Source organism: Dendropsophus ebraccatus, chromosome 6, assembly GCF_027789765.1.
Source record: "Dendropsophus ebraccatus isolate aDenEbr1 chromosome 6, aDenEbr1.pat, whole genome shotgun sequence".
Lineage (NCBI taxonomy): Eukaryota > Metazoa > Chordata > Amphibia > Anura > Hylidae > Dendropsophus > Dendropsophus ebraccatus.
In genome coordinates this window covers 99,830,392-99,843,301 of record NC_091459.1, presented here as the reverse complement: position 1 = coordinate 99,843,301, position 12,910 = coordinate 99,830,392, and the positions used below count along the sequence as shown (strand labels likewise).

The window sequence follows — 12,910 nt, the reverse complement described above, 5'->3', positions numbered from 1 at the left end:
GGGCATAGGTACCTAGCTGCTCATAGCTGACCATAGGTATTTAGCTGCTTATAGCTGGGCATAGGTACCTAGCTGCTTATAGCTGGGCATAGGTACCTAGCTGCTTATAGCTGGGCATAGGTACCTAGCTGCTTATAGCTGGGCATAAGTACCTAGCTGCTTATAGCTGGGCATAGGTACCTAGCTGCTTATAGCTGGGCATAGGTACCTAGCTGCTTATAGCTGGGCATAGGTACCTAGCTGCTTATAGCTGGGCATAGGTACCTAGCTGCTTATAGCTGGGCATAGGTACCTAGCTGCTTATAGCTGGGCATAGGTATTTAGCTGCTTATAGCTGGGCATAGGTATCTAGCTGCTTATAGCTTTGCATAGGTACCTAGCTGCTTATAGCTGGGCATAGGTACCTAGCTGCTTATAGCTGGGCATAGGTACATAGCTACTTAAAGCTGGGCATAGGTACATAGCTACTTAAAGCTGGGCATAGGTATCTAGCTGCTTATAGCTGGGCGTAGGTACAGTACATAGCTACTTCTAGCTGGGCATAGGTACATAGCTACTTAAAGCTGGGCATAGGTACATAGCTACTTAAAGCTGGGCATAGGTACCTAGCTGCTTATAGCTGGGCGTAGGTACAGTACATAGCTACTTATAGCTGGGCATAGGTACATAGCTGCTTAAAACTGGGCTGCTTATAGCTAAGCATGGGGTTTCAGTGTTACAGTAGATATAAAAAGATTATTTTAATCTACATGTGAACACATGCTCTCCCGCTACTATCTGCTAAGTAAAGGAAACATCTCCTACTGTCCTACTGCCTAATTTATGGCCTGTGTCAGAATGTTGAAACTTTTTGGCAATGAATAGCTATAAAACGTGGAGATGTCACCCCTTGTATTAACATGTCTAACAAATGCAAGGAGTTCAGTGTGAGCAAAGGTGTCTAGAGTTATATACCCTGCCTCTCTCTGGAATCTTTACCTGGCACCGGATAAGACAGGAGTTTCAGAGTCGTGATCTGTTTAGAGATGTTGAGGTTCGCACATTTGCCCAAAGTCAGTGGTCAGCATCATTTCGGAGGTAGAAATGAACATAAATACAAAGAGGATAGCTAAGCCTCATACGATATCAAAGGTGTTGGGGGACCTACTGTACCCAGACACAGCTGGATGAAAATTCACAATACAGAGACTTTCTCCCCTACAATTAATAATAAGAACACTAAGCCAATTCCATTCCAGTGCTTGCAGCTAGTGATGTCTATTCCTTGTTGAGCCCTCCACTGGCACCCAGGGAGTTGTGGAGCTCTTGCCATGCTGGAGCTGATGTCTCAGCAGTAGCTGGAAGGCTATAGACTACTATAGACTACTCAAGTGAATGGGAGATTCGGGCAACATTGCTACAGTATATCCTATTTTCCACTCTTCGCAGCAGACAGACTTTAGTTAACAGCTCAGATAGGAGATGTGACTTTGGGGTTACACTACAGAACAGAACATCTGGTATTTGTGTGAGACGAGAGCTGCTGACATGGCTTCATTAAAATTCTATGTGTGTCCCTGGTGGGAGCAGCAAGGGAGTCTGTGCCATTTAGTGGTACTGTACTACAAGTCAAAGAAAACATTTTCTGTCCCAGCGTGTTCAGCGCTCTGAAACGTACAGCCACATTCTTTCATTCACAAAACAGAGAACTGGATATTTGTTTATCTGCCCACCATAAATGGAACAAATGTGACTATTGTGTGGTGCAGCTCAGCGTCAGAGGTGATGGTGTCGCCTAATACAGTGACTTTATATAGCACACTGGACAAGAGAATCTTATATACAGATCATCCTATGCCATACTAACGGGTTTATCAAACGTGAGTGCTGATTGGTTCACGTTAAAATTAGATGTGTACCAAATACATTTATGTAAAAAAGTACAAATGTGCTTGTACTGTTTTTCTCCCCCATGAATCTAATCATTTCCTTGTTTCCTCCCTGAACTGTGACCCTGCTGTTGCCATGCAACAGTACACACACATTTCCAAAGCCTGTAGGCTCAGTGGAGACCAACTGCCACTACTTCCTGAAGATTGCAGTTTGACTGAGCATGTCTGGCCCACCTAAGTGGGTCATAACCAAGGGCAACAGGATATAAAAAACAAAGCAGGCACCTGGGGAATTGGTAAAGCTCTTGCTCAAACATTTTCAGAAATGCTTGTAAATCTGATATATGTTTAATTGCACATAATGCTTCAGTTTAGGCCTCGTTTTTTTAAATGACACAACCCCTTTTTAAAAGAAGACCTGTCAGTAGGTTTTTGGTGTCTAAACTAAAGCCATGGCTGACCCTAAATCCATGCATACCATTTAGCACCTGCTGCCTCCTACTGAAACAAGGGATCATGCATATTAAAATCAAAATGTTCAAATCCTCTTCCCTTGACAGGAACGGGATCGGAGACGAGACAGGACAACGCCATACATATTAATATACGTGCCACAAAAAAAAAAAAGCAGGCTCAGCTAAGTAAATCTAATGTGTATGGGCCCCTAAAGGGAAAGTAGTGGTCAGGAGGTCTGATATCTGAATACACTGTCAGTAATGCCATAGAAGGTCACTATAACCAGAAGTGGCGGCTTATTTGGGATAATGGAGGATATGCAACTGCAAAACAAGCCAATATAAAAGACTGGAAGTGTAGCCTCCCTTTAACAATTTTTCATTAACCGAGACCGTGTCCAGCAGACTGTTCCCCTCCACCCCGCAGTGGGTATTGTAGCTGTAAGACAAGCCGGGCACTTGAATTTTTCAACTGATTTAGACGTGAAGAACAATACAATCATTTTACGCTGGTCAAAAACACACTTCATATGCAGCACGAGCTTCCACCGAGACACATGAAACATTCTTCTCTAATACTGTACAATGCATTTCACAACTATGCCGCTGCCTCCAAACTGGACAAATTTTAAGGTCAAACTTAAAGTAGCTATTTGTGAATAACCTCGGGTGCCACGCGCCTGCATTTTTTTAAGCCTACTCAAAATAAATGGAAGAGAAAGACTGCCCCGCTGCTTCACAACAACAAAGTGCTTGACGGGCTGGACATTTGACAGAGTTTTTTTTTTTTTTTGCAAATTTTGACTTCTTCATTAAAATCAAAATCCACAATAAATCATAATAAGCCCAAAAACTGACATGATCATCACTGTGGCATATCCACAGCAAATAGGCCAAACATTACACTACCCCAAGGGACTGTATTATCTACACCTTTTTAAATCAACTGGTGTCACAAACTTATATAGATTTGTAATTTACCTCTATTTAAAAATTGAAACCTTCCAGTACTCAGCTGCTATATGTCCTGCATGAAGTGGTGTATTCTTTACAGTCAGACGCAATGCTCTCTGCTGCCACCTCTGTCCATGACAGAAACTGTCCAGGGCAGTAGAGGTTTTCTATGGGGATTTGCTACTACTCTGGACAGTTCCTGTCTCAGACACAGGTGGCAGCAGAGAGCACTGTGTCAGACTGAAAAGAATACAGCAGCTGATGAGTACTGGAAGGTTTGAGATTTTTAAATAGAAGTACTGTAAATTACAAATTTTTAACTTTCTGACACCAGTCGATTTGAAATAAAACAAATTTTGCCAGACTACCCCTCTACCAGACCAAATGTAGTCCACTAGTCAGCTGTGGCCAGCGTGGATGTCAAAGCTGACAGTGTCATCTAAACACTTATTCGTGGCTCAAGGGTTTAGATCAGTCCTGTGACACATCTGCTGGGAACGATCAGTCTCATGTTAGCCCAGGGGCTTATCTAGGCTGCTGTGACAGATCTACCCGTACTGCAGAAATGGAGAGTTCAACTTCATCCACAGGAGTTCCAATTTTAAAGGCTTTATTCCATGTCCGAATACAAAAATGCAACGTTTCGACCAGAACTGGTCTTTGTCAAGCATACAGATACAAACTGCAAGGGTCTGCTCACATGGGGCTAAAGCCTCAGAAGTCTGCTGCGGAACTCTCCGCCACGGAATCCTGCCTGTTTCAGTGTGACACTGTTTCTTTGGGGGAGGGCTTGCGCACCTCCGCTTCCATCGCTCTCCGCTCAAAGAATTGATATGTTAATTCGGCTTTTGCTCCATGTGGACTGGCCCCAAGAGTTAAAGGGGTACTCCAGCTAGAGGTAAAAAAATAAACAAACCAGCTATATAAGCATGTATCATTGCTTACCTGTCTGACCCAGTTCTGAAACTACCAAAACTCCATTTATTTGGGGGGTTCTGTATTTTGTGGTTGTACTTCCTGGTTAAAGGGAATCAATCACTTAAAAAAAATGCCTGTTTAAGCAGATGCTCTGTACTACAAGTTCCAGAATGCAATGCTTTCCCTCAGCTGTTCATCACAGTCACCCACCCTCCCCATTCCTCACCCAAAGCTGTTGCAGAACATTTAAGCTGCGTTCACACATTGCAGTTTCATTGTGTTGGGCTAGATTCACACACTGGATCAAAATCCAATGCGGCTCCCTTGAATGTCATTTTGAATAAGAATACATACTCGCAGCGGGACTAACATCCCGCTGCGAGTATGTAAGTGACGGCCACCTTAAAGGAGAAGTCCGGCCAAAATTTATTTTTTATATGTTATTACTGATGGAAAGTTATACAATTTTCTAATGTACAATAATCGTGGGAAATGCTCATATACTGCTATTTCCCTTAATTTAGTGTATCAGGTAGTGTTAGAATTATCTCTGAAGCAGTGACGTCACGACGAAAGGTGTAATTCCTATGGAGTGTCCAGCAGGGGGCGCACTATATATGAGTACCATTGACTTCTATATATAGTGCGCCTCTGCTGGACACTCCATTGGAATTACAATGGATGTGTATGTAAATGTAGTATACAGTGTTTTTGATTGAATACATTTATGAAATACTTTGGGGAGCAAGTGTCCTTGCTCCCCAAAGTATTCCATAAATATAAGCAATCAGTACATAACAGTAAGCCCGCCGAATCGCCGCCGCCCGCCCGCCGCTCTGGACTACTTAACTACTACTCTCCCCACCTGCTCATAGCATGCACAGGTGATGGGAGAGTAGTAGCTGGGTTATATCTCCGAGATCGCCGCCGCCGCCACTGATCTGATGGCTGACTCCCCGCCCGGCCGCAGCTCTCCAATCACACGTTCCGGCGGCCGGGCGGGGAGTCAGCCTTCAGATAGTGTAAGGAAGCAGCAGGAGGTGGATGATGGCTGCAGTGATTAGCGGCATCAGCGGCGGCGATCTCGGAGATATAACCCAGCTACTACTCTCCCATCACCTGTGCATGCTATGAGCAGGTGGGAAGAGTAGTAGTTCAGTAGTCCAGAGCGGCGGGCGGGCGGCGGCGATTCGGCGGGCTTACTGTTATGTACTGATTGCTTACATTTATGGAATACTTTGGGGAGCAAGGACACTTGCTCCCCAAAGTATTTCATAAATGTATTCAATCAAAAACACTGTATACTACATTTACATACACATCCATTGTAATTCCAATGGAGTATACAGCAGGGGCGCACTATATATAGAAGTCAATGGTACTCATATATAGTGCGCCCCCTGCTGGACACTCCATAGGAATTACACCTTTCGTCGTGACATCACTGCTTCAGAGATAATTCTAACACTACCTGATACACTAAATTAAGGGAAATAGCAGTATATGAGCATTTCCCATAATTAATGTACATTAGAAAATTGTATAACTTTCCATCAGTAATAACATATAAAAAATAAATTTTGGCCGGACTTCTCCTTTAACCCTCCATGGGCCGGAGTATAATTTACCTGCTCCATGCTCCGGCTTACTTCAGGGGCTCCCGCTGTCTGGACATCCCGCTCAGCCAATCAGTGGGTGCGGCGGGGCAGCACACTGATTGGCTGAGCGGGACGCCTAGCCGCTGTATGTATTCTCATTCAAAATGACAGGCAAGGGATGCGCTGTGGATTTTGCAGTGTTAAATCCTTGTTTTTATGTGCGGGTGGGATTGGCAGTGACAGTTCTGATCCTCTGGGCTGTTTAGTGTCACTTAATTGAGTTATTGCATCAATTCATTGCAGTACAGCATGATTTTTGAAAAGCCCCTGCAGTACTGCAATGAAACCAACATGTGTGGACATAACCCTAATGTCACTGCAGACTTTTGCAGTGAAGTTGCAGCAGCTGCTTCTGTCACTCCTTGCCTGCTCAGGTGTAGGCGGGAGGGGCTGTCAGAGATGGAGAATCACTCAGGTGAGTGGGAGACAAGATCCAGCCAAGCCTCCTGTGACATCAGAGGATGATGTGTTGTCAGGGGAGAGTGAATACAAGTTTTGTGGTCCTTTTATTTTCCATTTCCTGTCAGTGGTGAAAAGCCAGAAAAGCCCCTAGAGCAAAGACTAGTGGTAATAACATTATACTAGAAAGGTTTCTATCTTGAGGTGATAATTTCTCACACTGGAGTACCCCTTTAAATAAAGTACCAGGGAGGGACAACACCAATCACAAGACCAGGAATAATGGTGAAGGGCTGGGTGACATGTAAAGTGTGGAAAACATAAATCACTGTGGCTGATCATGGTCCTGTTAATCCCTATGTAAATATAAATGCAGGAATGTATCATTGATGCCACTTATCAGCACATCTGGCGGGCATGTATCTAATGCATCAGCAGGCATAGGTCATATAAGGCACATACGTCCCCCAACTACATTGTACTGCATACAGGCAGAGCAGGCGCACAGTGGTGGAGATACCTGTCACAGAAGCCTCTTTTTGTAATGTCCAGAGGAGCCCAGCACTGTGAGCACGCCGGAGGGAGGAAGCAGAGGAGAAGGACGGGAGCTGCAGGGAGTCACATGGGTCATGACCTCAGTGGGCGTGTCTTCAGAGCCGCCCGAGGAAGCTCATACTGATACAGAGCTGAAGCTCTCCCATAACATGTAAGTGAGAGAAGGAAATCCGCCTCACTACAGCTGGTGGTACAGCAGAGCCAGCCCTGTGCGGGCATAGGGAGAATGGTAGCACAGCAGAGCCAGCCCTGTGCGGGCACAAGGAGACTGGTAGTACAGCAGAGCCAGCCCTGAGCAGGCACAAGGAGACTGGTAGCACAGCAGAGCCAGCCCTGTGCGGGCACGGGGAAACTGGTAGCACAGCAGAGCCAGCCCTGTGCGGGCACAAGGAGACTGGTAGCACAGCAGAGCCAGCTATGTGCGGGCACGGGGAGACTGGTAGCACAGCAGAGCCAGCCTTGTGCGGGCACGGGGAGACTGGTGGTACAGCAGAGCCAGCCCTGTGCAGGCACAAGGAGACTGGTAGTACAGCAGAGCCAGCCCTGTGCGGGCACAAGGAGACTGGTAGCACAGCAGAGCCAGCCCTGTGCGGGGGGGAGACTGGTAGTACAGCAGAGCCAGCCCTGTGCGGGCATAGGGAGACTGGTAGTACAGCAGAGCCAGCCCTGTGCGGGCTAAAGGAGACTGGTAGTACAGCAGAGCCAGCCCTGTGCAGGCACAAGGAGACTGGTAGCACAGCAGAGCCAGCCCTGTGCGGGCTAAAGGAGACTGGTGGTACAGCAGAGCCAGCCCTGTGCAGGCATAGGGAGACTGGTAGTACAGCAGAGCCAGCCCTGTGCAGGCATAGGGAGACTGGTGGTACAGCAGAGCCAGCCCTGTGCAGGCACAAGGAGACTGGTAGCACAGCAGAGCCAGCCCTGTGCTGGCATAGGGAGACTGGTAGTACAGCAGAGCCAGCCCTGTGCGGGCACGGAGAGACTGGTAGTAGAGCAGAGCCAGCCCTGTGCGGGCACGGAGAGACTGGTAGTACAGCAGAGCCAGCCCTGTGCGGGCATAGGGAGACTGGTAGCACAGCAGAGCCAGCCCTGTGCGGGCATAGGGAGAATGGTAGCACAGCAGAGCCAGCCCTGTGCAGGCATAGGGAGACTGGTAGCACAGCAGAGCCAGCCCTGTGTGGGCACGGGGAGACTGGTAGCACAGCAGAGCCAGCCCTGTGCAGGCACAAGGAGACTGGTAGCACAGCAGAGCCAGCCCTGTGCAGGCATAGGGAGACTGGTAGTACAGCAGAGCCAGCCCTGTGCAGGCATAGGGAGACTGGTAGTACAGCAGAGCCAGCCCTGTGCAGGCATAGGGAGACTGGTAGCACAGCAGAGCCAGCCCTGTGCGGGCACGGGGAAACTGGTAGCACAGCAGAGCCAGCCCTGTGCGGGCACGGGGAGACTGGTAGCACAGCAGAGCCAGCCCTGTGCGGGCACGGGGAGACTGGTGGTACAGCAGAGCCAGCCCTGTGCAGGCACAAGGAGACTGGTAGCACAGCAGAGCCAGCCCGGTAGTACAGCAGAGCCAGCCCTGTACAGGCACTAGGAGACTGGTAGCACAGCAGAGCCAGCCCTGTGCAGGCATAGGGAGACTGGTAGCACAGCAGAGCCAGCCCTGTGCGGGCACAAGGAGACTGGTAGTACAGCAGAGCCAGCCCTGTGCGGGCATAGGGAGACTGGTAGCACAGCAGAGCCAGCCCTGTGCGGGCACAAGGAGACTGGTAGTACAGCAGAGCCAGCCCTGAGCAGGCACAAGGAGACTGGTAGCACAGCAGAGCCAGCCCTGTGCAGACATAGGGGGACTGGTAGCACAGCAGAGCCAGCCCTGTGTGGGCACAAGGAGACTGGTAGTACAGCAGAGCCAGCCCTGTGCGGGCACAAGGAGACTGGTAGTACAGCAGAGCCAGCCCTGTGCGGGCAAAAGGAGACTGGTAGTACAGCAGAGCCAGCCCTGTGCAGGCACAAGGAGACTGGTAGCACAGCAGAGCCAGCCCTGTGCAGGCACAAGGAGACTGGTAGTACAGCAGAGCCAGACCTGTACAGGCACAAGGAGACTGGTAGCACAGCAGAGCCAGCCCTGTGCGGGCACAAGGAGACTGGTAGCACAGCAGAGCCAGCCCTGTGCAGGCACTAGGAGACTGGTAGCACAGCAGAGCCAGCCCTGTGCAGGCATAGGGAGACTGGTAGTACAGCAGAGCCAGCCCTGTGCGGGCACAAGGAGACTGGTAGTACAGCAGAGCCAGCCCTGTGCAGGCACAAGGAGACTGGTAGTACAGCAGAGCCAGCCCTGTGCAGGCATAGGGAGACTGGTAGTACAGCAGAGCCAGCCCTGTGCAGGCATAGGGAGACTGGTAGTACAGCAGAGCCAGCCCTGTGCAGGCACAAGGAGACTGGTAGTACAGCAGAGCCAGCCCTGTGCGGGCACAAGGAGACTGGTAGCACAGCAGAGCCAGACCTGTACAGGCACAAGGAGACTGGTAGCACAGCAGAGCCAGCCCTGTGCGGGCACGGGGAGACTGGTAGCACAGCAGAGCCAGCCCTGTGCGGGCACGGGGAGACTGGTAGCACAGCAGAGCCAGCCCTGTGCGGGCACGGGGAGACTGGTAGTACAGCAGAGCCAGCCCTGTGCGGGCATAGGGAGACTGGTAGCACAGCAGAGCCAGCCCTGTGCAGGCACAAGGAGACTGGTAGCACAGCAGAGCCAGCCCTGTGCAGGCATAGGGAGACTGGTAGTACAGCAGAGCCAGCCCTGTACAGGCACTAGGAGACTGGTAGCACAGCAGAGCCAGCCCTGTGCAGGCATAGGGAGACTGGTAGTACAGCAGAGCCAGCCCTGTGCGGGCACAAGGAGACTGGTAGTACAGCAGAGCCAGCCCTGTGCAGGCACAAGGAGACTGGTAGTAAAGCAGAGCCAGCCCTGTGCAGGCATAGGGAGACTGGTAGTACAGCAGAGCCAGCCCTGTGCAGGCATAGGGAGACTGGTAGCACAGCAGAGCCAGCCCTGTGCGGGCACAAGGTAACTGGTAGTACAGCAGAGCCAGCCCTGTGCGGGCACAAGGTGACTGGTAGTACAGCAGAGCCAGCTCTGTGCGAGCACAAGGAGACTGGTGGCACAGCAGAGCCAGCCCTGTGCGGGCACAAGGGGACTGGTGGTACAGCAGAGCCAGCCCTGTGCGGGTACAAGGAGACTGGTGGTACAGCAGAGCCAGCCCTGTGCGGGCACAAGGAGACTGGTAGCACAGCAGAGCCAGCCCTGTACAGGCACAAGGAGACTGGTAGCACAGCAGAGCCAGCCCTGTGCGGGCTTAAGGAGACTGGTGGTACAGCAGAGCCAGCCCTGTGTGGGCACGAGGAGACTGGTAGCACAGCAGAGCCAGCCCTGTGTGGGCACAAGGAGACTGGTAGTACAGCAGAGCCAGACCTGTACAGGCACAAGGAGACTGGTAGCTCAGCAGAGCCAGCCCTGTGCAGGCACAGGGAGACTGGTGGTACAGCAGAGGCAGCCCTGTGCGGGCACAAGGAGACTGGTAGCACAGCAGAGCCAGCCCTGTGCGGGCACAAGGTAACTGGTAGTACAGCAGAGCCAGCCCTGTGCGGGCACAAGCTGACTGGTAGTACAGCAGAGCCAGCTCTGTGCGGGCACGGGGAGACAGGTACTACAGCAGAGCCAGCCCTGTGCGGGCTAAAGGAGACTGGTGGTACAGCAGAGCCAGCCCTGTGCGGGTACAAGGAGACTGGTGGTACAGCAGAGCCAGCCCTGTGCGGGCACATGGGGACTGGTGGTACAGCAGAGCCAGCCCTGTGCAGGTACAAGGAGACCTGTAAGCTGCTGTATTGCTGGGTCTATGTATATAGAGAAGGCATAACCATACAGGATACCCTATCATGCATGAGGCACGTAGGGGAGTAGCATGGAGCATAATATTGGACAGCCCTGAGGAATTGCTACTCTGCAGGGCCATCAGACCCCCTGGACTGGACCTGCAATTATCAGTGCTAAAACCAGGCTCTCGTGCACTAATGGTGCATTTACACAGAGATTTATCTGACAGATTTTTTTAAGGCCAAAGCTAGTAATGGTTTTGAAAAGAGGAGAAATCTCAGTCTTTATGACCTGTTCTCTGTTTATAGTCTGTTCCTGGTTTGGCTTCAAAAATCAGTCGGATGTGTAAACGCACCCTTAGGCTATGTTCACACTACGTAAAAAAAAAGTCTGTATTTCATAACAACGGCCGTATTTGTGGCAACAACAGGGCGTACCTATACATCCTTAGTCGTCTAGGGGTTAAAGTTCATGAATAAAAACAGAAACATGTTACAGATACAGATATACATGCAGCATCATATATTCATGTGGATGTACACCACCCAGTATAACTCAAATTTCAGATTAAAGGGGAACTATCGGCAGTTTAGATTAATCTCACCTGCTGATAGCCCCTAGTAGTACCCGGGACGCTGAGGAGGTCCCATGCTGTTACTCGGAGTAGTCCTTACTCCAGTACCCTGTTAGGAGCACTGCTGGGTCATCCAGCTCATCCGCTCCATTGATTATCATTAGAAAGGATGACACGGCAGTCCTCCTAACATTGCACCGAAGCAAAGATTACTCCGACTAACAGCGCGGGATGGGCGCTGAGGAGGAAGGTAACACACATACTGTCCTTCAGTTATAAGGGGCTATCGGCAGGCTAGATTCATCTAACCTGCCGATAGTTCCCCCTCAAAGTCCCTGTTGCTGAGGCTTATAGAGGAACCACTTCAATTCCTTCTGTTTCAGCATAAATTGTCTATTTCCTCCTTTCCTTTGTAGAGAGACACAGTTATTCTATAGCATAGCTGGCTTATGTCTTGAATGAAATCTTTGAAGTGTTTCAGAAATCCAGCATCTCCTTGCTTATAGTGCTCTTACATTTACTGATTCTTAGTTTGATGGGCATTGTGGTTTCACCCACATATGATAATCCACACGGAGAGGTTATCATGCATATGACATGATGAGAATTGCAGGTGAGTCTGTGCTTAATGTTGATGTTTGATAGTATGCAGATGTGGGAAAGTATCACCTTTGATGAGAGCACTGTGTCTGTCAGCGACCACCAACCCTGGAAAGAGAGCGCAAGCGGGAAGGGAAACAGTGCTGATTTAGTGTAGGGACTCGTGTGGGTCAGGGGACCTGCACGTGGTACATGAGGCAATATGGTTTGATCAAATTATACACCAACATCCTGGCCTTAGTTTTAAATGTAGCCGAGAGGCATTAGTGTCAGACATAGGTATGATGTGCAGCAGCTCCTTTCTCTCTCCACGTCAATATTTCACCTTTCATGAGATTATTATAGGTCGCATATTTTAAATACGCAAAATTCCCTAATTTGGGCAAGACTAGAAAAGTCTGTGAAGGGCCCCTTAGAGGGATGCAAGTCTCTGATATCATTATTATCATTTGTATGATAAGAGTGGAGGGTGCTGATATTCTGTGACTGCCAGGCATCACTTTTGGAGGATGCCCCAATTCCTTTTGACAATGTCCCCAATGTGTTTACTGTACCCCCCATATGTGGCGATGAAGGGAACCCTAGCTGTAGTTGTTCTCAGTTTCTTGTGGAATGTCTCAGCTCTGCTTCTTTGTGCAATGGGGTTCTAGGTTTATTGACAATTTGAGAAGGGTCTTAGGTTTATTGACAATTCGAGAAGGGTAACCTTTGTGTAGAAAATTGTTACACATCTCATCAAGTCTGCTGTCAATGATAAATGGGTCACTTACTATCCACCGTACCCTAAGTAGCCGACTCCAGAGTATTGACTTTACCATCTTCGTGGTTGATTGCTTTGGTATGTCAAGAGATTGGTGCGGTCAGTGAGTTTTTTATATAGGTCTGTGCCCAGTGTATTGCCCTGTTTGAAAACCATTGTGTCCAGAAATTGGATATGTTCTTGTGAATGGGAGAGTGTGTATGTGATTGAGGGACATTTAGAAGGCCAACAATGCGTCGATTGACCCATCCCATAGAAGGACTATATCATCGATATATCAGTACCAACATCGAATGTGAGGCCA

General features: G+C 49.3%; 1 protein-coding gene across 1 annotated transcript in view; it reads right to left on the bottom strand.

The window, feature by feature from the left end:
- RHBDD1 (rhomboid domain containing 1) overlaps positions 1–6,885 on the bottom strand; it is a 42,252-nt gene extending 35,367 nt beyond the window's left edge. Inside the window, exon 1 of the mRNA XM_069975423.1 lies at positions 6,776–6,885. The gene's annotated coding sequence lies outside the window, so the exon portion shown is untranslated. The remainder of the gene's footprint in view (positions 1–6,775) is intronic.
- Positions 6,886–12,910: the final 6,025 nt, after the last annotated feature.